At 44.4% G+C, this 25,407-nt stretch overlaps 1 pseudogene; it reads left to right on the top strand.

Annotated features, from left to right (window-relative positions):
- Positions 1–3,610: 3,610 nt before the first annotated feature.
- Positions 3,611–25,170, top strand: LOC129475436 (melanoma-associated antigen 8-like; annotated as a pseudogene).
- Positions 25,171–25,407: the final 237 nt, after the last annotated feature.

The raw sequence follows: 25,407 nt of genomic DNA, 5'->3' as shown, positions 1-25,407 counted from the left end.
CGTTTTCCAGGCCCGTTGGAAAAGCGCAGTATTAGGACGGGACTGACCCGATATTCCAGGTGCCGTCTGTTTTCCCTTTCTTTGACTAGGAAAGGGAACTCCCTGACCCCTTGCGCTTCCCGAGTGAGGCAATGCCTCGCCCTGCTTCGGCTCGCGCACAGTGCGCTTCACCGACTGTCCTGCACCCACTGTTAGGCACTCCCTAGTGAGATGAAACCGGTACCTCAAGCAGAAATGCAGAAATCACCCGTCTTCTGTGTCGCTGGGGCTGGGAGCTGGAGACTGGAGCTGTTCCTATTCGGCCATCTTGGCTCCACCCTTAATTTTTTGTATTTTTAGTAGAGACGGGGTTTCACCGTGTTAGCCAGGATGGTCTCGATCTCCTGACCTCGTGATCCACCCGCCTCGGCCTCCCAAAGTGCTGGGATTACAGGCGTGAGCCACCGCGCCCGACCAAACTTCATTCTTTTCTATGTGCTTATCCAGCTGCCCCAGCACCATTTGTTGAAAAGATTATTCTTTCCCCCATTGGGTTCTCTTGGCACCTTTATTAAAATCAGTTGTCCCCAGAGACATGAGTTTATTTCTGGACTCTCAATTCTATTTCATGGATCTATACTTCTATCCTTGTACCACTACTGTCTTGACTACAGTTGCTTTGTCATAAGTTTTGAAATCAGGAAGTGTGAGTCTTCCTATGTTTTTTCTTTTATCAAGGATGTTTAGACTAAAATGGGTACAATTAATATTTGACAAGGAAAATCAATTGTGGAAATAGCATTTTTAAAACATTTTATGTGTCATTTTTAAAGAATTCTTACTTTTGTGGGTACATAGTAGTTGTACATCTCATAAGTACATGAGATGTTTTGATATAGGCATGAAATGTGTAATAATCACATCATGTGAAATGGGGTACCCATCCCCTCAAGCATTTACTCTTTGTGTTACAAACAATTTAATTATGTTCTTTTAGTTATTTTAAAATAACTAAAAACTATTGACCATAGTCACCCTTTTGTGACTTAACAAAATGATCTCCAGTTCCATCCATGTTGTTGCAAATGATAGAATCTCATTCTTTTCGATAGCTGAGTAGCACTCCATTGTGTATATGTACCATATTTTATTTAACCATTCGTCTGTTGATGGAAATTTAGGTTGCTTCTGAATCTTGGCTGTTTTGAATAGTGCTGGAACAAACATGGGAATACAGGTATCTCTTTGATATACTGATTTCCTTTCTTTTGAGTATATGCTCAGCAGTGGGATTGCTGGATCGTATGGTAGCTCTATTTTTAGTTTTTGGAGGACCCTTCAAACTGTTCTTCATGGTGGTTATACTAATTTACATTCCCACCAACAGTGTATGGGAGTTCTCTGTTCTCTACATCCTTGCAAACATTTGCCGTTGCTGTCTTTTGGATATAAGCCATTCTAACTGGGGTGAGATGATATCTCATTGTAGCTTTGATTTGCATTTCTCTGATGATCAAACAGGCAGAGCACCTGTTACATGCTTGTTTGCTATATGTATGTCTTCTTTTGAAAACTGTCTATTCAAATCAATAATGAATTCTCTATAAATACATATATGTGTGAGTGTATTTCTAGACTCTTTAGTTCCATTGACACATTTCTATTGTTATGACGATACTATACTCTTCTGATTATTGTGACTTTATAATAAGCCTTGAAATTAAGTAGTGTAACCCATGCAACTTTTTTTGTCTTTTTTTAAATTTATTACACTTTAAGTTCTGGGATACATGTGCAGAATGTGCAGGTTTCTTACATAGGTATACACATGTTGTTGCCTTTTTAAAAGTTATTTTGGCTATTCTAAGTTCTTTGTACTTATACATGAATGTGAACACCAGTCTGTCAATTTCAATTTTTTAAAAAGTCTTTCAGGTTTTTGATATGGATCTTATGGAATCTATATATGAATTTGGGAAGAATGTACATCTTAACAGTGGTAAGTCTTCCAACTCATGAATAAGATACCTATCTCCATTTATTTAGGAGACAAACACCAAAATAAACTTTATTTAGGCATTTATCCTTCATTAATGTATCACTGCAATATTTCGTAGTTTTTGGTGTAAAGATCTTCTACATATTTCATCACAGTTATGTCTACGTATTTTATGTTTTCTAGTGTTACTTTTATTTTATTATTTTATTTTATTTTGAGACGGAGTTTCGCTCTTGCTGCCCATGCTGGAGTGCAGTGGCGAGGTCTCGGCTCACTGCAACCTCCACCTCCCAGGTTCAAATGATCCTCCAGCCTCAGCCTCCCATGTAGCTGGGATTACAGGTGGCCGCCACCACGCACTGCTAATTTTTGTATTTTTCATAGAGACGGGGTTTCACCATGTTGGCCAGGTTGTTCTCGAACTCCTGACTTCAAGTAATCCGCCTGCCTCAGCCTCCCAAAGTGCTGGGACTGCAGGTGTGATCCTTCGCGCCTGGCCTAGTGTTACTTTTAAATCATACTGTTTTTAATTTCAATTTCCAATTTCTCATTGCTAGTATATAAAATAGATTTAATTTTTGTGTATTGATATTTTATCTTGTGACCATGCTAAATTCAATTATTAGTTCTAGAAGCATTTTTATTTTAGATTTGTACAAGTTTCTGCATAGACTAAAGACGGTTTTGCTTTTCCCTTTCCAATCTGGAGGTCTTTTTCTTTCTTCGTTGCACTGAGCAACAAGTATAATGTTGAACAACCACTCCACCTCTGTGAACTCAAAGGTCTTAGGTTGTAGTTTCCTGCATGCAAACACCCCGCACAACTTCTGGCAAATGGATATCTCCCTCATCCCTCCTGTTAAAACCCAAATCTGGTACTACACAGACTGAGATGAACACAATGCCTACAGTTGAAACTAGACTAATAAGATACTGAGTAGAACAAGGCTATTTACAGCATGAGAGTCTTGACAGCCTGAAGGCAGCGATTTCAGATTGGAAAACAGAAAACTGAAGGGACCTCTGTGGACACTAGGAAAAGAATGCGGGATGGAAATTTTCCGTGGCAGCAACCAAGAAGCGAGTGGTCTTCAAGTTACATAGGATAAATTTTTAGGAGGGAAGGGGGATGATTCACATCTCTGCATACAGCTAAATCGGCCATATTACCTTGGAGGGATTTTTGGCAAGATGTACAAAAATTAGATAATCATGAAGGGTAGGAGAGAATGGAGTGAGCCACTGAATGGGGTGGCCATGGGGGACGGCTTGGAGGGAACACTCTCTCCCCACGATGTGACCCACCAGAACTTAATATGGGGAGATGGAGAGGGTAGCAGGTTAGTTTGGATGGCTGTATAGGGTTGCTAATGAAATGCTACATTTCTCCAACCAGAGCATCTTGGCCCCCTCACTGCCACCCCTCCCCCACCATCACCACAGAGGTGCCAGGTTGGTGCTTTGTATATTTAAGCCTTCCAGAGCCACCACTGGATGGGTAATGGCTCTCTGACTAGTCAAAGCTTAGGGATGTGGTTCGTCATTTTCCTGGGAGGATTATATATGGGGAGGCCAGGTGGCCTGGAGTAGACCATTGAGAGACGAGGACAAGGTGAAGATGGCCAGGAAACCATGAGCCTCCAGCCCAGTTGTGGAACAACCACCTGCCAACACCAAAGAGGCGAGGAAGAGGAAGACCCCTTCTCAATCAAGGTCCAGAAGCCCTATCAAGGTGAGGAACACACCCAAACTCCTCCTCATCTTCCCCTTGACTACCCCCTCCCAAGACTTCTACCCTATCCTGGCCTGACACAACCCCCCACCCCAGCCTGTACCCCTTCTCATGAAACCTGTCTTTCCACCCCTCCTCCATCCACTTTCCCAAAACCAATGCCTTCCTGTGATCTCCTAGTTGTCCTTCCAGGTTCCCAAACAACCAGCAAGGGAAAAGAAATCCTTTGACGGAGTTCCAGAAAAGAAGCCTCTCCCAAAATGACCACTGCTTCAAGAAAACTCCAGGAACGGAGTGGACCAACACTATCAGGCCACTGTGACCAGCTGAATGAGGAGCTCAATCAAAATGAGCCACAGCGGGACCAAAACCATCTCCAGTGTGTCCCTGGGCAGCCAGTAATTTCAGGGCAATAATACCAGAGACCTGAGATCTATCTGCAAAGTCACCAGAGGTCTAGTCCCCAGAGAAATAGCCAACAAGGTCCAGGGTACATTTTATACCCAGCAGGGCAGGCTCCATGGTGATGAAAATTAAATGAATCATAGAACAGAAATATATAAAAATATATGTTGAATGTTAACAGGTATTTTCACAGGTTTGACTTGTTTCTTGATAGTTATTCAGACACTAGGGAAAGGTAAATAAAAGTGAATGAAATAAGCAACTAAATGAGACCTAATAATTGGCCTTTGATTTTAAATATTTAATTTGTTACTATAAACCTTATCAATAAAAGTAAATCTAAATTAGTCTGCTGTAAACTGATATGTGTGTCTACGTGTTCTCAGATGGTGGGGAGAGAGAAGGAGGGAAGAGATAGTGTGTGGGAAGGGACAGAGGTGGGTGTTGCCCGGTTGGGGTCACATGGACAACTCCAGTGGGGTTGATTCACAGTTAGCCAGGCACATAGGAGAAGGATTGGGTCGGGGCTGAATTCTGGAGACAAATTTCCTCCTTAACACATTGGCCCATGGGAGAAGAGGCAAAGGTTGGTATATCCGTGTGTGCTTGCAGGGCTGTGGACCCAGCTGGGGAGAGGAGTTATGTGTATGGTTCCAGCGTCGCCCCTCATAAAAGGCACACGAAGTAATTGCCCTCATAAAAACCAAAAACCTTCCTACTAAAAATCATGTATAGCACTCTGAAGCACTAAATTAATGGTGTTTGGACATTGAAAATCCAACACTGATTCAGCAACACTCTCGCTTAAAAAATACCTTTCGAATGGAGCAGTTGGCTACCAAGGATGGGGTGTGGGAGTGGCTCATCCCTCGTGCAGGCGATAAAGCATTGTCTACATATTATTATTCAAATTCAATTTTTATTTGAGACAATTGTAGACTCACATGCAGTTGTAAGAAATAATACAGATAGAACCTGTGCACCCTTTATGTACCTTCCTCTAATGATAATACCTTGCGAAACTATAGTACAGTATCACAATTAGGATGTTAACATGATACAGTCAAGACATACAACAGTCACCACAAGGGTCCCTCATGTTGCCCTTTTATAGCCACAGCCACTTTCTTCCTACACCACCTCCTCCTCAACCCCTAGAAACACCACTCACCTGTTGTGTATTTTTATAATTTTATCATTTCAAGAATGTTATTTGAATGCAATCATACAATTATGTAAGCTTTTGATACTGACTTTTTAAAAATCTGGCATAATTGTCTGGCGATTCATCCAGCTTATTGTGCGTATGAACAGTCTATTTCTTTCCATTGCTGAGTAGTATTCCAAGGGATCTGGATGAACCACAGGTTTTGTTTGTTTGTTTGTTTGAGATGGAGTTTCACTCTTTCACCCAGGCTGGAGTGAAGCGGTGTGATCTCGGCTCATTGCAAACTCTGCTCCCCGCCGGGTTCAACTGATTCTTCTGCCTCAGCCTCCCAAGTAGCTGGGACTGTAGGTACCTGCCACCATGCCCGGCTAATTTTAAATTTTTAGTAGAGACGGGGTTTCGTCATGTTGGCCAGGCTGGTCTCGAACTCCTGACCTCAGGTCATCCACCCGCCTCGGCCTCCCAAAGTGCTAGGATTACAGGTGCGAGCCATCGCACCCGGCTGGCAGTTGTCTTTTAAACCATTAGTCTGTTGAGGGACATCTGGGCTGTTTCCAGGACTTGCTTATTAAGAAAGCTGCCGTGAACATTCTTGTACAGGATTTTGTGTGAATATAAGTTGTTAGTTTTCTGAAATAAATTCCCAGGTGTGTGATTGCTGGGTTGTTTGTTAGTTGTATATTTAGTTCTAGTTGTTTTTTTAATGAATAGGCGTTATTACTAGAAAAATTTTGGATTGGTAGAAAACTGAGCTGATAGTACATTTCCCATATACTCCTTTTGTCCCCTGTACAAAGTTTTCTCTATTGTTATCCTCCGCTAGTGTGCTACATTTTTCACAATTAATGAACTAATATCATTACTGATACATTGTTTTTAACTAAAGTCCGTAGTTTACATGAAAGTTCACTCTTTATGTTGCAAGGATCTTTGGGTTTTCACAAATGCATAGTATTGTGTACCCACCATTACAGTTTCACCACCCAATGAATACGTGTGCTTCACCTGTTTATCCCTCCTTTGCTGCCTCCAAAACTCTGGTAGCCACTGATCTTTGTAACTGTCTCTCCAGCTTGTCTTTTCTAGAAAGTCATGCAGTTGGAATCACACAATACGTTGTCCTCTCAGACCGGCTTCTTCATTAGGTTCCTCCATGGGTTTTTTGTTTGTTTGTTTTTATTGTTTTTCTTTACAGACAGTGTCTTGCTCTGTCACCCAGGTTGGAGTGCAGTGGTACCATCATAGCTCACTGTCCATAATAAACCTTGAACTCCTGGGCTCAAGAAATCCTTCTGCCTCAGCCTCCTGAGGAGCACTGACTACAGGCACACACCACCACGCTCAACTATTTTCTTAAATTTTTTTGTACAGACAGGGTCTCAGTATATTACTCAGGCTGGTCTTGAATTCCTGGCCACAAATGATCCTTCCACCTTGGTATCCCAAAGTGCTGGGATTCCAGTTGTGACTCATCGTACCTGACCTGACTTATTTTTATTGATAACATTTCATTGTCTGTAAGTACCATCGTTTATTAATCCATTCACATATTCAGCATCTCTTGGTTGCTTCCAGTTTTTGGCAATTATGAATAAAGGAATTTCAACTAAAGGGAAAGGCTTGCTCACAAGTAGAGATAGAATCCAGGCAAAAATCTAGTCTACTACTAGTTCATGCAGCTCTAGAGGCAAAGAGGAAATGTGGTTTGTGGACAAGTTACTGTTGGAAGAATGATGGTTTTTGATGACAGCTGCAAGGTACACAAGTCCATTCTGTGATAATAGCTCAAATGAATGAATCAATTTGTTGGCTTCCAGCTGTAGATGCTGAGCCACAGCTTCTATAACCCCCACCCACCTGCTCCCCAGAGCTCTTCTGTAAAGCTGCTGGTTCCAGGCATGTACCTCATGCTTCAGGGTATGGAGGCCCTCCAGGGCTGGCTACACCGGGGTCCTGAGTTGGCCTAAGCTAGTGGAGGACCAGGGAAGTTGTGCCAGGCAGAGGCTTAATACAACCTTTCAAAATTAAACAAGAAAATATCTTTTTATTGGATATTTCTGGTTTCTGGTCTGGCATATAAGGAGCTTCGAAGTCATCACTCTCATCCTCACAACAAGAACAGAAACTGAGCAAAGTAGAAATCAGTAACTCTTTCCAGATTCATCAGAGAACTAAGGTCACAGAGCAAACCAGTGCCCCCAAAATTGGAGAGCTAGACAGGTGGATACAGAGAATCACAGCTTGCTGGAGCAGAAGCCCAGAAACAGAAATCACTTTTGGAGCCAGTAATGGTGTAGAAAACTTAAACTGTAACTGATGAACTGCTGGAGGCTCAGTGCGGACACACTTGAGAGTTAAAATTTTCAAGGTTGCCCAGTCTTAGGTTGTTGGGTTTTTTTCAAACTTTATTGATGTATAATTTACAAACCACAAAATTCACCCATTTGAAATGTATAAATCAATGACTTTTTGCTAGATTTACTAGGTCATGCAACCATCACCACAGTCCTAGTTTTAGAGCATTTCCGTCACACAATAAGATTCCTATGCCCACTTATAGTTAATTCATGTGCCCAGCCCACTCCATGGCAACAACTAATCCACCTTCTTTCTATCTTTAATGATTTGCCTTTCTGGAAATTTCATATAAAAGGAATTATATCACATGGCTTATTTGTTTAATCCATGCTGTACCATGTACCTGTAGCCCTTTCCTTTTTATTGTTGAACAGCATTGCAAAGATGCAGCATATGTTGCTTATCCATTTACTAGTCGATGGACATTTGGATTGTTGTAACTTTTCAGTTACTGTGAATATGCTTCTATGAACATTCTTGTACAAGTCTTTGTATGGACGTATGTTTCCTTTGTATTTTTTGAGACAGAGTCTCACTCTGTCACCAGGCTGGAGTTTAGTAGCGCCATCTCGGCTGACTGCAACCTCCGCCTCCCGGGTTCAAGCGATTCTCCTGCCTCAGCCTCCCGAGTAGCTGGGATTACAGGCGCCTGCCACTACACCCAGCTAATTTTTTGTATTTTTAGTACGGATAGGGTTTCACCATGTTAGCCAGGCTGGGCTTGAACTCCTGACCTCGTGATTCGCCCACCTCGGCCTCCCAAAGTGCTGGGATTACAGGCGTGAGCCACCGCGCCTGGCCAGATCTATGTTTCTTTTCTCTTGGATAGCAGAATTGCTTCTCATACGGTAGCTTTACGTGTAAATTTTAAAGACATTCAGTTGCTTTTATTATTGAGTTTTAAGAGTTTTGTACATCCTGGGAAAAAGTAACCAGAAATACATTTTTCAAATATTATTCCCAGTCTGTGAGTCTGTGGCTTCTCTTTTTTTCTTTCTTCTTTCTTTTCTTCTTTTTTTTTGTTTTTGTTTTTTTGTTGTTGTTGTTTTCTGAGACGGAGTCTCGCTCTGTTGCCCAGGCTGGAGTGCAGTGGTGCGATCTAGGCTCACTGCAAGCTCCACCTCCCAGGTTCATGCCATTCTCCTGGCTCAGCCTCTCCAGTAGCTGGGACTACAGGCGCCCGCCACCACGCCCGACTACTTTTTTATTTCGTATTTTTAGTAGAGACGGGGTTTCACCGTGTTAGCCAGGATGGTCTCAATCTCCTGACCTTGTGATCTGTCTGTCTCGGCCTCCCAAAGTGCTGGGATTACAGACGTGAGCCACTGCGCCCGGCCTTTTTTTTTTTTTTTTTTTTTTTTTTAATAGAGTCTTGCTCTGTTGCTCAGGCTGAAGTGCAGTGGTGCAAACATGGCTCACTGCAGCCTCAACCTCCCAGATTCAATGGAACTTCCCACCTCTGCTTCCCAAGGAGCTGGGACTACAGGCGCGTGTCACAATGCTGCGTTAATTTTTGTATTTTTAGTAAAAAGGAGGCTTCACCATGTGCCTCACGTTGGTCTCGAATTCCTGGCCGCAAGCGATCTGCCTCAGCCTCCCAAGTGCTGGGATTACAGGCTTGAGACGCCAAATCTGGCCCATTTTCTTAATTGTGACTTTTCCAGTAAAAAAAGTTTTAAATTTTGATGAAGTATAATTTGTTGATTTTTTTTTCAAAAGTGTGCTTTGCTGATGTTAATAAAACTTTGCCTAAGCCAAGGTAATGAAGATTTTCTCCTATGAGTTAATTTTTGTAAGGTCTGCTATAAGGGTGCAAATTCATATTTTTGCAGGTGGATATTCAATTTTCCCAGTGCTATTCATTGAAAAGACTATTCTTTCCCCCATGGAATTAATATGTTAGCACCTTTGTTAAAAATCAGTTGATCACAAGGATATGTGGGCTTATTTATGGACTTTTAATTCTGTTACATTGATCTGTATGTCTACTCCTATACCAAAACCATATAGTCATAATTACTGTATCTTGAATCGGCAAGTAAATATTCTCCAGCTTTTTTTTTTTCCAAAATGCATGTGGCTATTATGGGTCTTTTGATTTCAATGTAAATTTTAGAACTAGCTAGTCAAGTTCGACACAAAGATCTGCTGGAATTTTTATAGGTATTGTGTAGAATCTACACATCAATTTGGAAAGAACTGACATCTTAACAATATTGCATCTCCTGACTCATGAACACAGTGCATGCATCTCTCTCATTTAGATTTCCTTACACTCCTCTCAAGAATGTTGTTTAGTTTTTAGTGTATAAGCTGTGCACTCATTTTGTTAGATTTCTTCCTAAGTATTTCATTCTTAATGCAATTATTTTCTTAATTTCACTTTGGGATTATTAATTGTTAGTATATAGAAATGCTACCAATTTTTTGTATTGATCCTGTATCTTGTGAACTTGCTAAACTCATTTAACAGTTCTAATACTTCTTGGTGGGTTTGTTAGGATTTTCTGCATACAGCATCACGTCAATGAATAAAATCAATTGCACTTTTTTTCTTCCAAGTTGGGTTAACATGAACAATTCAGACTTCACTGACTGCACTCACTCCTAAATGACATGGGGTCTCTATCCTCTTATAAACATGACTCAGTTGTTAATTTTTTTTTTTTTTTTTAATTTCTGGAGCTGCCGCATGTGTGTTCATGAATAGTGCTCTGGTGAAATTTGTACTTTCTCTCCTAGTCCAGACCCTGGGAAGCCATGGGAGGTCAGGGCCCACAGCATCACCTGTGGTCGGTGAATTCTGGAATTGGTGATATGCAGATGCTGTCTACAAATGTTTAAACTGCCAGCAACAGAGGCCAGTGCTGAATACCCAGTACGGCACCATTACTTAAGGAGACTAATCAGCCCCTTGTGGCTTGTTGATTGCATCCAGCAACTTCCATCCTGGAAGGAGCAGAGATCCACCTTTACCGGAATTTGTACACATTACAGGTATAAGTTTGCCTTTCCTGCTCCTATTTCTTTGTCGGGCACCACTAACAGAGGGCTTAAAGAATATTGGATACACTGAGCCAGGATACTTCATATGATCAGCTGGGACCAAGGGACCCACATATAGCAAAGGAAGTGCTCGGTGAGCACATGACCGTATGATCTAAAGTTGTTATCTCATACTGTGCCACCCAAAAGCCACTGGTCTACTGGAACAATGGAGTGGCTTCTTCACAGTGCAAATGAGGTGTAAATTTGGAGATCACAGCCTTGAGGATGGGGTGTCATTCTCTACTGTACTGTATATACCCCAAATCAATTATCATTCCCTCCCATCAATAGATAGAATACATGATCCAGATACCAAAAGGTGGAATGACCTCACTTAGTGTCACTCCCTGTGACCTATGTGGGAATTTGTACTTTCTGCTACATAAGTTTAGGTTCTGTAGTTCTAGAACTGTGCTTTCCAGTAAGGTGTCACTAGCCACATTTAGCTATTTGCACCTAAGTTTAAACTATTTAAAATTAAATTTAAAGTTCAGGTCCTCAGTCACACTAACCACATTTGTATACTCAATGGTCACATGTGGCTGCTGGTTACCATATTGGACAGTGCTGACTAGATATATTGGTTCCCAAAGTAAGATTACTTCCACCAGGGAAAAAACAATTTAATGGGACACTTTCCATTACACTTCAAGCTATTGCTCCCATCTGGGCACTTTGAGCTTCTCATGCCATAGGACCAGCAAGCATAAAAAGGAGTTGCCATGCTTGCAGGGGTGTTGGCCCTGATCATCAGAAGGCAGTAGGGTTGCCCTTATACAATGGGAACAGAGAGGAATGTTTGGCTCTCGAGTGACCACTTGAATGTGTCTTGATAGTCCCCTGACAGATTTCTATAGTATAGGGACAACTGTAAGTGCCACAGCCTGAGAAGGTCATGGAGGACCAGGAGCCCAGAACCTTCCGGGATGAGGGTTTGCACTACTCTACTGGGTAAGTAATAGAGAACAGCAAAGATTCTGGTTGAAACCGACAGTACTCTAGAATGGATAGTAGACAAGGAACAGAATTATCATCAGTTGTGGCTTTGAGGCCAGCTGCAACAGAGGGCCTATCGTTTGTCCACTCTTCTTTCTCATGTGAACTTCTTTAGTAAGAGATCACCAGAATCCTTGAGAAGTTGTGCTCAAATGAGGTGAACTTTCTACATGAAAAAGTAGGGTTAATCCACTGCTTGGTATATACCTAAAAGGAAGGAAATCAGGATATTGAAGAGATATCTGCACTCCCATGTTTGTTGCAGCACTGGTCACAAAACCCAAGATTTGGAAACAACCTATAAGCATCCATCCACAGATGAATGGAATAAGAAAATGTGATACATATACACAATGGAGTACTATTCAGCAATAATAAAGAATGTGATCCTGTCATTCACAACAACAAGGTGTAACTGGAGGACATTATGTTAAGTGGAATAAGCCAGGCACAGAAAGACAAACTTTGCATATTCTCACTTATTTGTGGGAGCCAAAAATGGCAACAATTGAACTCATAGAGACAGAGTAGAAGGGATGGTTAACAGAGTCTGAGAAGGGTAGTGGAGTGGGGGGGAAAAGGATGTTTAATGAGTACAAAAATATAGTTAGATTGAATGAATCTAATATTTGATCATACAACAGGGTGACTACAATCAACCATAATTTATTGTACATTTTGATAACAAAAAAGAGTATAATTGGAATGTGTGTAACACGAAGAAAGGATAAATGCTTGAGGTGACGGATATTCCATTTACCCTGATGTGATTATGCGTTGTATGCCTGTGTCAAAATATCCCATGTGCCCCATAAGTATATACGCAGCTACTATGTACCGCAAAACATTATAAATAAAAAAAAACAATAGAAAAAAATGTAGGTTTAAGTGTTGCAAGAGAAGACGGACTGCAGTGGATGGTATAGTGCTACCAAGATCTTTCCTTTATAACTGAGGCGCTCATTCCCCCAACGGTATTGTTTGTTGATGACCGATAACCAGGGTCCTCTCCATGGATGGCCCTCAGTTGTAGGAAACTTCCTTTCCGGGGTCAGCTTCCTTCTAGTGACTAGTCAAGGAATCAATGGGAGGAGTACGAAGCCCCCATCCCCCTGCTTCGTATGCGGTTACTTCTTCAAGGCTATCCTGGTTGCTTTCTGTTTTCAAAAATTACTGTGACTACTGTGCTTCAGCAGAATGAAGTGGAAGTTAGACCCTGAGATGTCATCACTATTGGAGGCTTAAGCCATGGGCAGGGGCCATCCCTGTCCTCTGTCGGGAACTCTAAAAGTAGACTCCCCAGGAATTTGACTTGGGCTCAATCAAAAGCCAGAATCTCAAGCCTACTGTGTCCTGTTACTTGTTTCAGCAAATGAGATAACCTCTGTGGTCCACTGAATAAACTGTAAAGTACTAGTGAGAGGATGTTATTATTGCTGTCACAGCAATAGTTCTGCATCCCACAGTAAGCCAGTGTGGTGGATAAGAACTGAGCTTTGAAATCAAAACACCTGTTATTTGAAAGCTCCAGTGAAAAAATGCCTGTGACCCACCCAGGGCTGCCCAGCACTGCATAATGATGGCAGAAGCCATTCAGGATGTGAAGGGGCTTCACCAGGACTGGACACTAGGAGGCTGCAGAAAGTAAGAACATTTGACAGATACAACAGCACCCTCTGGAGCACCCGAGGATCAGGGGAAGCCTTAAGGACGAGGATAACTATACACCATTGACAGATCATTTACTGTGCCAGGCAGTGGCTTAAGTGCTTCAAGTTCCTCACAGCCCTGTGGAGAAGTTTCGGCCATATTTTACCAACCTTCCATGAGCTGTCTTACTGGATCCTGAGGCCACACACACACCAGTGACTACTGAGGTCAGGAGTTGCTGATTTAATAAACACTCCTATGACACTTACTATGTACCAGGCATTGTTTATGTGCTTGACAGATATTACCTGATGCAGTCCTTATATGTGCTTCGTGAAGTACATACTACTGCTATTCATGTTTGACAGGTGAGGGAACTGAGATACAAGGAGTTTGGAAGCTCGCCCATGTTCACACAACCAGGAAGTGGCAGCGCCGAGATTCATACCCAGGCTGGCTGGATCCAGAGCCCCTGCTTCCAGCTGTGTCCCTTAAACCTAAGTCCGGCTAAACTATTCTCACTTGGAAACAAACATGTTTCTAATTGTACATTTGTGTTCTACACACACCTTGGCTCTTCTGAAACCATGCAGGAAGAATCTACTAACCCAGCCACATACCCCTATTAGATCGTGAGCACCTCAAAGCAAGGTTTGAATGCCATGTTTCGAACTACTGGTGCCCGTGATAAGCCTTAGCACCCAGTAGGAGATCATGATATATTTATTAAATAATGGTTTATTGAAAAATCAAATAATCTTATTGGATCAACTTTATCTGGCTTCCAACACACGCAACAGGCTTGGGCCCTGGTATGTCAGCATGTAAGGATATGGGGGAGGATGTCGGATCTTGGAAATGACTCCTGAAAAGGCTGTGCATGTGGGAGATGGGGAGGTACTCGGGATGTCCTTAACTGCCTAGGGCACCACTCTCCACACCCACTGGCTCCCTCCAAGAAGGGACATGTGATGTCGCTGTTTCCGGTAATGTCCTGTTCCGTCCTGGAGTGCCCACAGGGGTCTGACCCAGGCCATTCCTGGGAGCACCCAGCTAATGACCTGGTCCAGGGTTCCAGCTCACCTCAGCCTCCTTCTGCTCCCTTGTCCCTCTCCCCACAGCCGGCCCAGGGCAGTACAGCTGGATCTGGCAGGTGCTCCTCCTCACGCCTCTCCTGGGGTGGCTGATGCTCAGCACAGCCTAATCCCTCAGGACCCCAAAGCCCTCTCACACCCAGCTGCTTTCCAAGTCCTAACGTGGATCTGGGAGTATTCTGGGGACTGCGGAGTGTCCCGATACTCAACGCCCCCACCATCTGCTACAGCCTTTAGTCTTAGTCTTATCTTTAAGTGCCTGTCTGGGGATACCGAGGCCCTAGCTGTCTCTGCTAGGAGACCCCAGCCCCACCTCTCTGGATCAACCTGAGAAAGCAAAACGTCACAGTCACCCATTTAAGGTGATCAGTTAATCAAAAGCCAGGCATTACATGGGGGATTATTTGAATAATACCTCCTAATCATCGTGATTTGTCACTCATCATATCAGAATGCTTATTATTCACTAGGAGACTCACCAAAAGGCTTCATCATCTCCTGCCAGTTTGGTCACCGCAAGACCTTGGAAGAAGATCCTTACCAGGGAATTTATCACGATGATAATTGCATATGAGCATCAGCTCCAGGTCTTGAGCAGTAGTTAGTGGGGAGACAGGAAGGGCAAAGCCCCAAGCTGGGCAGACTGAGGCCCGATTGGGGCAGTGTGAGCACAGCAGCAGGGGACATGAGAACACAACTATGGGCCCCAGGAGAAGGAAACTTGCAATCCCAACAAGGGCATTTGACTGCTGGCTGCCAGCCTCCACTTCAAGAACACATCGTGGCTCTTAAAATACTGATGGGTCATGCTTCAGGGTCCAAAGGGTGCAGATGGCAACGCAGGAATTCCTGGAGTCAGCTTCCTATGGGATGTTGCTTCCTTTGAAGACCTCCATCCCTGCCCAGGGCCTTCAAAGTACAGAATCTGGCATCTCACGTAGAAGGGAGCAAATGTGTATGACTTAACTCTCTGGATGCGTTCTCAGGATGTGAGAATGAAACCCAAACCTCCCCAGTCTCCTTCTATGGCATCTGCCTCACATAGCTTCATGAGCCCCAGCTTCTTGCCTGCCATCCCCTGAGGACCTGGTGCCAGTTCCCCATCTGTGTTGCTCCTCTCCTCACCTGACCAGACCCTGTCACATGGCTAAAGGAAGGGGAAGAAAATGCTTGATCTCAGAAGGAGGGTGAATAATGTGCTCTTCCCATGGAGGTCATGTCATTCTTGTGCAGCCTCAAACTCCTGCACTGCTCCCCTGACCTCTCCCTGGAGGGTTGTGCACACTCCACAGTCCCTCCTGCTGTGCTCCCAAACCCCAGTGTGTATCTCCGGAACATGTCTGCAAGGACCTAGGGCTCCAACATACTCTTCCTTCTTTTTTATTTATTTATTTATTTATTTATTTTTGAGACGGAGTCTCGCTCTGTCGCCCAGGCTGGAGTGCAGTGGCGAGATCTTGGCTCACTGCAAGCTCTGCCTCCCGGGTTCACGCCATTCTCCTGCCTCAGCCTCTCTGAGTAGCTGAGACTACAGGCGCCCGCCACCACGCCCGGCTAATTTTTTGTATTTTTAGCAGAGACAGGGTTTCACCATGGTCTCGATCTCCTGACCTCGTGATCTGCCTGCCTCGGCCTCCCAAAGTGCTGGGATTACAAGTGTGAGCCACCGCGCCCGGCCTCATACTCTTCCTTCTTCCCCATCTTGGCATCAAATCTGTCTTGGAGGACTCTAGGAATACTAGTCTGATTTTTGTAGAACATCCCTCAGTTTCAGTGGGTCTAATGTCTTCTCACGATTAGAAGGGGATGCATGATTATGCATTATTAGGAAGAACACCACAGAAGGGGAAAGCCCTTTTTATAGTGAATACAGTATCTCCAGCACTTAGGTCAGTGCCTGGAGCATATGAGGAGCTGGATAAATATTGAATGAATGAGCGAATGAAATCACGTTATGTTACCTCTTGGAGAATGTGTAATGATTCCTCAAATAACTTCGAGCAGCAAGGAACAGTGTGTACAAAGGCAGGGATGGCACCTGTCTACTGGCATTGGGGAGAAATCATGATGGAGCATTTTCCAGATGAATGCAACCTTGCAAACCACGTTGACCACCCTTCCTACTTTCTCCGGGGAAGTAGCATCAAAGTCATTGGTGAATATGGGACTTCTGTCTAGAGCTTGTCCAGGAATCAATGGGAATGTGCTACTTGAACTGAATGTTACATAAATCCCTTTAAGGCCCCGCTGAAACCCAGAGACATGTGAGACCTTGACATCGGCTGCTTGCAGACCCGAACGACCAGAGAGAGGAGCAGGGAATTGGGACAAGGGCCACAGCCGCCTACTGGCAAGACAGAGTGTTCAGATAGCCACTGATGTTTGTAGCCCTGCCTTGCTGACTTCCCCAGGATGCCAGGAGCACAGAGCAGGTGCTGGGACAGCAGGTCTCTGGAGTCCCTAGAGCTCAGTTGCTTACCTGTTCCATGACTCAACAATAAGAGGATGCTGGGATGCATTTAAACTTTGATTGCTGGGTGATTGGGAGGATTGAAAATGCCACGAGGCTCCAATGCAGAGGCTGCAAATACTAGGACCATGGAGCTGTAGTTCTTCACGCATCCCACAATTGAGTACTGAGCATATACTGTTGCCAGGCACTGCTCTAAGCTCTGAGGATACATCATTGAACAAATTCCCTGCTTCTGTGGAGCTTATATTCTAGCGGGAGGGGAGGGGCAGGCACACAATGAATTGTGGAACAAAGTTAAAGGTGAAGTAGGTTTTATGGTGACAAACGCTATGGAAACAAATTGAGTCGAGAGAGCTAAATGAGTAGTGTTGGCAACTGGGTGGAAGGAGGGATTGCAATTTTTACAATGGTATTCATAGAAGGCCTCACAGAAGAGATATCTCGAGAGAGAACTGAGGATGTCTGGGAAGGAATGCTCACAGTATTATAAGAGCAATTGTCTAGAAGAGAACAAAGACATGCAGTTGCTCAGGGCCTTGGAACAGAGTGTAGAAGGCAGGGTCTAGAGACACTGGTCTGGTGAGCCAGGTAAAGGGTATTCCCTGATCCTCTGAGCCATGGACTGCCTCAGAGCCAGGTCAGCTGCACTGTACCATGAGCTGGCTTCTTGGATCCAGGTTTCTATTCGAGGTTACTGACTTGACCTGAGGATTGGGTACAGCATACAGGTCTAGATGTCCAGGAACCTTTCTCTCGGGATAAAGGGGATGGAAGGCACCATTGGCATTGAACAGGCAAGGCTGTTGGCCTGCTGCTGTGGCACTGCTGCAGTGGGCAGGACAATGGTGCATGTGTAAAGACTGGGTGCAGAACAAAGCAGAAGGCTGTCTGGTGACACCTAGTGCTCATTCCAGAGTAGATTCTGTGTCTTCAATGAGGGGCCAGATGTCTTAATCCAGGACTGGATTTCCTATCTTTCAAAGTTCACCTCAGGTGGAGGCCAGAAGCAGGTTTGGCTTTTTGTTGGGGGGACAGGTACACATAGGAGGCTCTTCGTGCTTCCTACTGTACTCCAGCAGGAGGCATACAACTTCCGGCTGTTCAACTCTTGATCATATTGGCTCTGATCAGTAGGCTCAGGTGGAGAGGTGGAGACAGCCTTGTTCCTCCATTGTAGAGTGCGTCATCAACCTTTCAACAATGTTTCATCCACTGATTAGCATGGATTGCATCAGTTGCATTGCTGGGTATTGCAAATACTTGTTTTCCTTTTCTCTCATATGTTGCATTTTCCTCAGCTGGAATTCTCCAGTAAGGAAGAAACTTTCCTCATCAACTCTAGCTATTGTGTCATCCTGAAATACAGTTAGTACAGGAAATGCAGGATAAATGTTTTATTCTCTCTCTTGCAGAGCCAATTCTCGATGTGAGGGGTGCTTATTCTTGTTCCTTCCAACGGGGTCCAACAAGTCATTCTTTATTAATGACTTTTTATTTTAGAAAATGTTTAGGCTTACAGAGTTATTGCAGAGATAGTACAGAGAATTCTTATATACCCCACACCCAGTTTTCCCTATTACCATCCTCTTATATTAGCATTACACATTTGCCACAATTAATAAAACGGAAGACACAAACAAGGACACTAGAGGAATCTGGAGCCTCTGGCATCTATAGCTATAAGAAATAAAGCTCAACTCCTAGCCAAGCTGACATACATCCTCACAGTAGAGATCTAATTGCCTCTGTTCCTATGACCTCATACAACACGTCCACTCTCCACAAAAGGATTGCAAGGGACACACGCAAAAGAGCAAGAAAATACATAGTCTGAAGAGACAAGACAATCAACAGAACTGGACTCTAATATGACTCAGATATTGGAATTATGTGGTGGATAATTTAAAATAACTATTTTTAAAAGTTTAAGAGGCTTTAATGGAAAAAGTGGGCAACATGGAAAAACAGATAGGTAATGCAGGAAGAGAAGTATTGCACTCAGCAAAATCCAGAGTATGGGAAACTGGACAGAACGCAAGGCATGTCTTCATTTTCAACAAATGAGTTTCAAAAAAAGATAATGTGGGGGAATCTATAAATTGCTTAGGGTGGCTATTAACAACATAAACACAATGTATAGGTCATATTTGCAAACCGATTCAAAGAAACTGCATTTTAACAGGAGCATATGTCCACCAGACACATGTGACAAATAAGTGAACATTTCATTATATTAATGACTTGCTTAAATGTTTAGGAAAGATAATAATGTTGGCTTTATGTTTTATAAGAGAGTAGTTATCTTTAGAAATGCATTCTGATGTAGTTGGAGATGAGATCACGTGGTGTCTTGGATCTGCTCCACATTATTTCAGTTTCTGCTATGCGGAGTAGGTAGGGGTATAATTAGAACCAGATTGGCCATGAGTTGAAGATTATTGATACTGAAATTCTGGCATATTAGATTAATTATAATATTTACCCTATTATTAGGTGTATTTGAAAATGTTTGTAATGAAAATATTTTTTAAATAAATATGATATTTAATTTGAAATCCTAAGTCAAATGGATAATATTTTAGGAAAATAAGTACATGAACAAATTGATACAAAAAGAAATTCAAATCTTTAACCAAACAATAAAAAGTGAAACTAATCTAAGCTCAAGCCATCCTCAAATGTGGACAAGGCAGCTTCGGAGGCCAATTCTACATTGTTATCAGGTAAAGATCGAAGCCACCTTAAGCGAACTCTTCCAAGGCATACGAAAAGTTGGGCAATTATTCAAATTATTTTCCCAGGCTAACCATTCTTCATTCAAGTACCAGAGGAGGACAGCACCGTGAAAACACTTGAGCCAAACTTCACTCACACAGAGGCAAATATATTAATTACATTAGTAGTATATTCAACATAGAAGTGAATTAACAGATTGTGTCCAAGGAACAAAAACATGATTTAATATAAAACAATTTTCAGTTGTGATTTCCTACATTATCGAATTAAGATTTTAAAAAGCGATCACTTCAATAGGTACAATAGGTATAGAAAGGATTCTGGAGGAAATTCTACAGAAGGTCATGGTCAAAACTTTTAGCAAAATGAGGTTAGAAGGAAATTAGCTTTTCCTACGGTCACTGGCCAGCATACCCAAATATGAAATGTCAGAAGAATTCTTGTCATAGGACTATGCTATAACCTCTATCTTTGGAAATTAGACTGTAACATAAGGCCACAGATGTGGATATCAAAAGAAATCAGTATAAATATTGAACAGATTTAATATTTGGGATGACAATATGATTATCTAGAAAATTCAAAGAATTGTGCAGATGGAATAGTCAAATAACAGACTTCAGAAAAATAGTATACTGAAGATTTCTACAGTAAAATCAAAATCCTTGCAACCCAAATAAATAACTATTCAGAACAAGTGATAGAAAATACCCCATTCACAATGGCAACAAAATCTAGAAATTATCCAATGGAGACAGACAAAGCATACAAGATCTTTATGGAAACAACTATGCAAGTACTGACAGATTTAGGTCAAAAAGTTCCCAGATAAACAGAGCCGTATTCCATATCCCTTAATAGGGAACAGGCTATTGAAAAGATGTCAATTTTTCTTATTCAAGATTTACAGATATAACGCTTAAAATTCAGCTGCCAAGATGAATGTCAGGCTTGCACTTCTGCCCTCAACTACCAAAATCAATCCTGGAAAACTATAGAAGAAAGAATAAAATAAAAAAAAACAAATAGTATCAACAACAAAATCTAAACAACAAAGCAAAGCCCTGGGGGAGAATGAAGCCTGTTTAACTGGTACCTTTAATCGAAGTGGCCAGAGTGTCAAGGAAGTTACGGAGAGTCCATAGCTGGCATAGAAGGAAGATGACAGGATGTGTAGAAGGAAATGTTTAAACTTTTGCCCCTATTCCACTGTGAAAATGTCAGGTGGCGCCTGAGACCACAGGTGCCAGTAGTCTGGTTTCATTGAAACAGTAGTAGCTCCAGTCTGTGCTAATAACCACCTAAAACCACATTAATAGGTGAAGATTGGCTTAACTGAACACAAAGAATGGATTACAAATAGAGTGTTGAGCATTAGAATGAAACAGGCATAATGAGGTTAAGTACGATTTCTGATGCTGAATCAAAGTTTAAAAATGAAAATCACTGCACTGAGCTATGAAATACTAGATAATTCTAACGGCAGGAATCCCCAAATTTCATGCTGCTGCTCAGCCTGTTCAATGTAAAAACAAATATTTTAGGAAAAAAGGTTTGCAAACTCGACCTCTGGCTGGGGAAGAGCTTCCTTGGGAAGGTGTGCCTCTTCTCCCAGAGGTCACTACAATCACAGAAGCTGCCACTCTGCAGGGAGTACCTGGCCTGGGACCCGCAGCCATTCTCTGCAAGAGGTGCAGCTGGGCAAATGCTCAGAAGTGGCAGAAACAGAGTATCTCCTGCCCATGGCTTCATCAAAGATCCAAGAGCCAGGAGGAGGATCCTCTTGAGTGAGGACTGAGGGTCCACCCTCCCCTCATAGAGGAACCAGAGAATCCAGCTCAGCCCCTTCTATCAGTCCTGGAAGATCCTGGCAATGTTGTCGCCCTGAACACACGCCTCCCACCACTGCCACCTCAGGGGACTGGGAGTCAGAGACTTGGTGTGAAGGGAGCAGACCCAATTGGCAGAGGGCGGGGGGTCCAGGCTCTGCAAGGAATCAATGTCAGGACCCTAAGGGAAGCTTGAGGGCCCCTATAACCATTCCTACCCCCACGCCTGGAAGAATCAGTTCCGCTGCTGCTGTCGACCCAGGGAAGCCCCAGGCTTGGGGGCCAGATGTCACGCCACTGACTTGGCCTCAGGGGTCAGAGGATAGCGAGAGCACCTCGCTCTGAGTGGCAGCTTGAGATTGGTGGAGGGAAACAGGCCCTGGCTCTGTGAGGAGGCAAGGTGAGACACTGAGGAAGACTGAGGATGCCCCCACCCCAGAGAGAGGACTCCAACTAACCCAGTGCCACCCCTGCTGCCAGCCCTGGACCACCCGGGGGCGGACTTCTCAGGCTGGGCCGCTCCTGGCTCCACTGCCACTTAAGCCGCAGGGGATTCTGGAGACACAGCTTGGTGTGACCAGGGAAGGGCTGATTAGGAAAGGGCAGAACCCATGCTCTGCCTGCCAGGCACCAAGGTCTGGACCCTGAGGGAGGGCTGAGATCCCACAGAGCGAGGCTCCATCTCTGCTGTCAGCCCTGGGAAGTTCCGGGCATGGTGGCCAGGCATGTGGATCCCTGATGTTCGCATCGGGGGCTGATGGAGGGAAGGGGATTGGTATCATGAGCATGGCCTCAGGGGAGCAGAGGGTGGGTCCAGGCCCTGCTGGGAGACAAGGCAGGCCTGAGGGGACCCAGCAACCCAGAACAGGGGGCCTACTCCACTTCTGTCTGAGACTGAGGCACCTCCTCAATTGGCCTTGGGAATTTGAGGGATATAGATTCAGGTCCACAAAGGGGTGAGGCTCAGCCCTGACAGGATCAAGAGGAGGAAGAAGAGGGAGGACTCAGAGGACCTAGACCCTGGGAGGTCCTGGGAGTGTTGGCTGTGTGTGGCACATCTTTGCTGTGTCTTTGGGGTGCCAGTGATAAGAGGGGTGTAATATGAGGAGTAGAGCCTTAGGCCAGGAAAGAGAGAAGTCCCCTAGAGCCCTGAGAGAGGACTCAGCAGACCTGTTATCCTGGACCTAGGAAATCTGCCACTGCTATCAGTCCTGGGAGGCCCCAGGGAGGCCTGTGGAGAAGGGACATGGTCCCCCACTTTCTCCTTGGGGGTCCCAGGAAGATGGCGGCCTTGGCATATAAGACTCATCCACAGTTAAGCAGGAGTGAAAGGGCTGGGCCTTGTCAGGAATAAATCTGAATACCTGGAGGACACTCAGACAGAGGAGGCACCCTGAAACCTGCTCTTTCTGTCAGCCTTGGGAATCCCGTGCAGAATTTTCCATGTGGTGCCTCCTCACTTTTTTCTCCCAGGTCTCAGAGAGGTTTGGGCCTTGGTCTGAGGCAGTGTCCTCAAGTCATAGAGCAGAGGAGGCCCAGGTATTGCCAGCAGGCAAGGTGAGGTGTTTACTTTGAATGTATACAAAGGGCTCCACCGGCCCCAGAACAGAGGGGACTCCAAAGTGCCAACCCCACCTGTCCTACTGTTAGTGCTGGAGCCTTGGCCTCTGCTGACAAGCTGCACCCTGAGGAGCCCTCTTGTTAGTGGTGGCAGGTACCCAAGTTACCCTGAGTTACTGGTGGTGTATCCATACAGGTCTGCAGCAACTTCAGTTCTTACCTCCTCAGAAGAAAGAATTCAACTGAGGGGCAAAAGGCAGAAGGAAAGACCGAGGCAAAAAACAAACAAACAAACAAAACACAAAGCTTTAGAACAGTAAGGAAAGGAAGAAAAGGAAACAAGAAAAGTATAACTCGGAAGAGGGCCAAGTAGGCAACTTGAGAAACCAAAGGCACAGCTTGACCTCTTGACTTGGGGTTTTATGTTGGCATATGTATTAGTTTTCACATTGCTGATAAAGACATACCCAAGACTGGGCAATTTACAATAGAAAGACGTTTAATTGGACTTACGGTTCCATGTGGCTGGGGAAGCCTCACAATCATGGCGGAAGGCAAGGAGAAAGCCCCATCTTACATGGATGGCAGCAAGCAAGCAAAAAAAAAAAAACTTTTGCAGGAAAACTCCCCTTTATAATAACCATCAGATCTCATGAGACTTACTATCATGAGAACAGCATGGGAAGGACCTGCCTCTGTGATTCAGTTACCTCCCACTGGGTCCCTCCCACAATGCGTGGGAATTTAAGATGAGATTTGGGTGGGGACACAGCCAAACCATATCAGCCTACTTCAGAGATCTTGTGTTACTTTCTCCCCAGTCCTGAGATCATATTGGGAAGCTGCTGATCCATTTCAGGTGTTTTCTATTAGGAGACTGCCTTTCCCTGGCAAGGGCTGTGAACAATTATTACTTTACAGAAATAGTTAACAACCATTTGACCATCGCCTGATGGTCACCCAACATTCCTTGTGTGTGTGTGTGTGTGTGTGTGCGTGCGTGTGCACGCGCGCATGCTTGTGCACATGCGTGGAGGGGCTGGGGGAACCCTCTCCTTCCCTGCTCATACCTGACTAGCTACCCACTGTAACACTCTCACTTCCTCCAAGTTCTCAGTGAACAGGCCAGCTAGGAGGATAGGTGCCCCAGGAGGCCCCAGAGGAGCACCAAATGAAAAGATCCATAAGTCTGCTTTTGTTAGAGCCTCCAAGGTTCGGCTCTCAGCTGAGGTCCTTCACTGGCTCCCTCTCTCCTCAGGCCTGTGGGTCCCACTTGCCCAGCTCCTGCCCACACTCTGCCATTCTGACCAGAGTCGTCATGTCTCCTGAGCAGAGGAATCAGCACTGCAAGCCTGAGGAAAGCCTTGAGGCCCAAGGAGATGAGGCTTTGGGCCTGGTGGGTGTGCGGGCTCCCTTGGCTGAGGAGCAGGAGGCTGCCTCCTTCTCCTCTCCTCTGACAGTGGGCACCCTGGAGGGGCTGCCTGCTGCTGGGTCACCTGGTTCTCCCCAGAGTCCTCAGGGAGCCTCCACCTCCCCCACTACCATTGACAACGCTCTATGGAGCCAATCTAATGAGGGCTCCAGCAGCCAAGAGGAGGCTCCAAGCACCTCACCAGACCCAGCAGACCTGAAGACCTTGTTCCAAGAAGCACTTGATGGGAAGGTGACTGAGTTGGTTCATTTCCTGCTCTACAAGTATTGAGTCAAGGAGACAATCACAAAGGCAAAAATGCTAGAGAGTGTCATCAAAAATTATAAGGATTACTTTCCTGTAATCTTCAAGTGCATGTGGCTGGTCTTTTTTTTTTTTTTTTTCGACGTGAAGGAAGTGGGTACCACTGGCCACTCCTACATCCTTGTCACTTCCCTGGGCCTCTCCTATGATGGCCTGCTGGAGGATGATCAGAGCAAGCCCAATGCAGGCCTCCAGATAATGGTCCTGTGCACGATTATAATGGAGGGCAACTGCACCCCTGAAGAGGTCATATGGGAAACCCTGAGTGTGATGGGGCTGTATGCTGGGAGGAAGCACAGTGTCTATGGGAAGCCCAGGAAGTTGCTCACCCAAGACTGGGTGCAGGAAGACTACCTGGAGTACCAACAGGTGCCCAGCAGTGATCCTGCATGCTATGAGTTCCTATAGAGTCCAAGAGCCCACACTAAAACCAACAAGATGAAAGTCCTGGAGTATGTGGCCAAGGTCCATGGGACAGATCCCACCTCCTACCCATCTCTGTATGAAGAGGCTTTGAGAGAGGGGGAAGAGGGAGTATGAGTACAAGTTGCAACCAGGGCCAGTAGGTGGCAGGTTTAGGGACAGGGCCAGTGCACGTTCCAGGGGCACAAGCTACCCCATGTGAAATCAGGCCCTTTCTTCACC

The sequence above is a fragment of the Symphalangus syndactylus genome, chromosome X, assembly GCF_028878055.3.
Source record: "Symphalangus syndactylus isolate Jambi chromosome X, NHGRI_mSymSyn1-v2.1_pri, whole genome shotgun sequence".
NCBI classification, from domain to species: domain Eukaryota; kingdom Metazoa; phylum Chordata; class Mammalia; order Primates; family Hylobatidae; genus Symphalangus; species Symphalangus syndactylus.
This window is presented reverse-complemented; position numbering and strand designations above follow the sequence as displayed.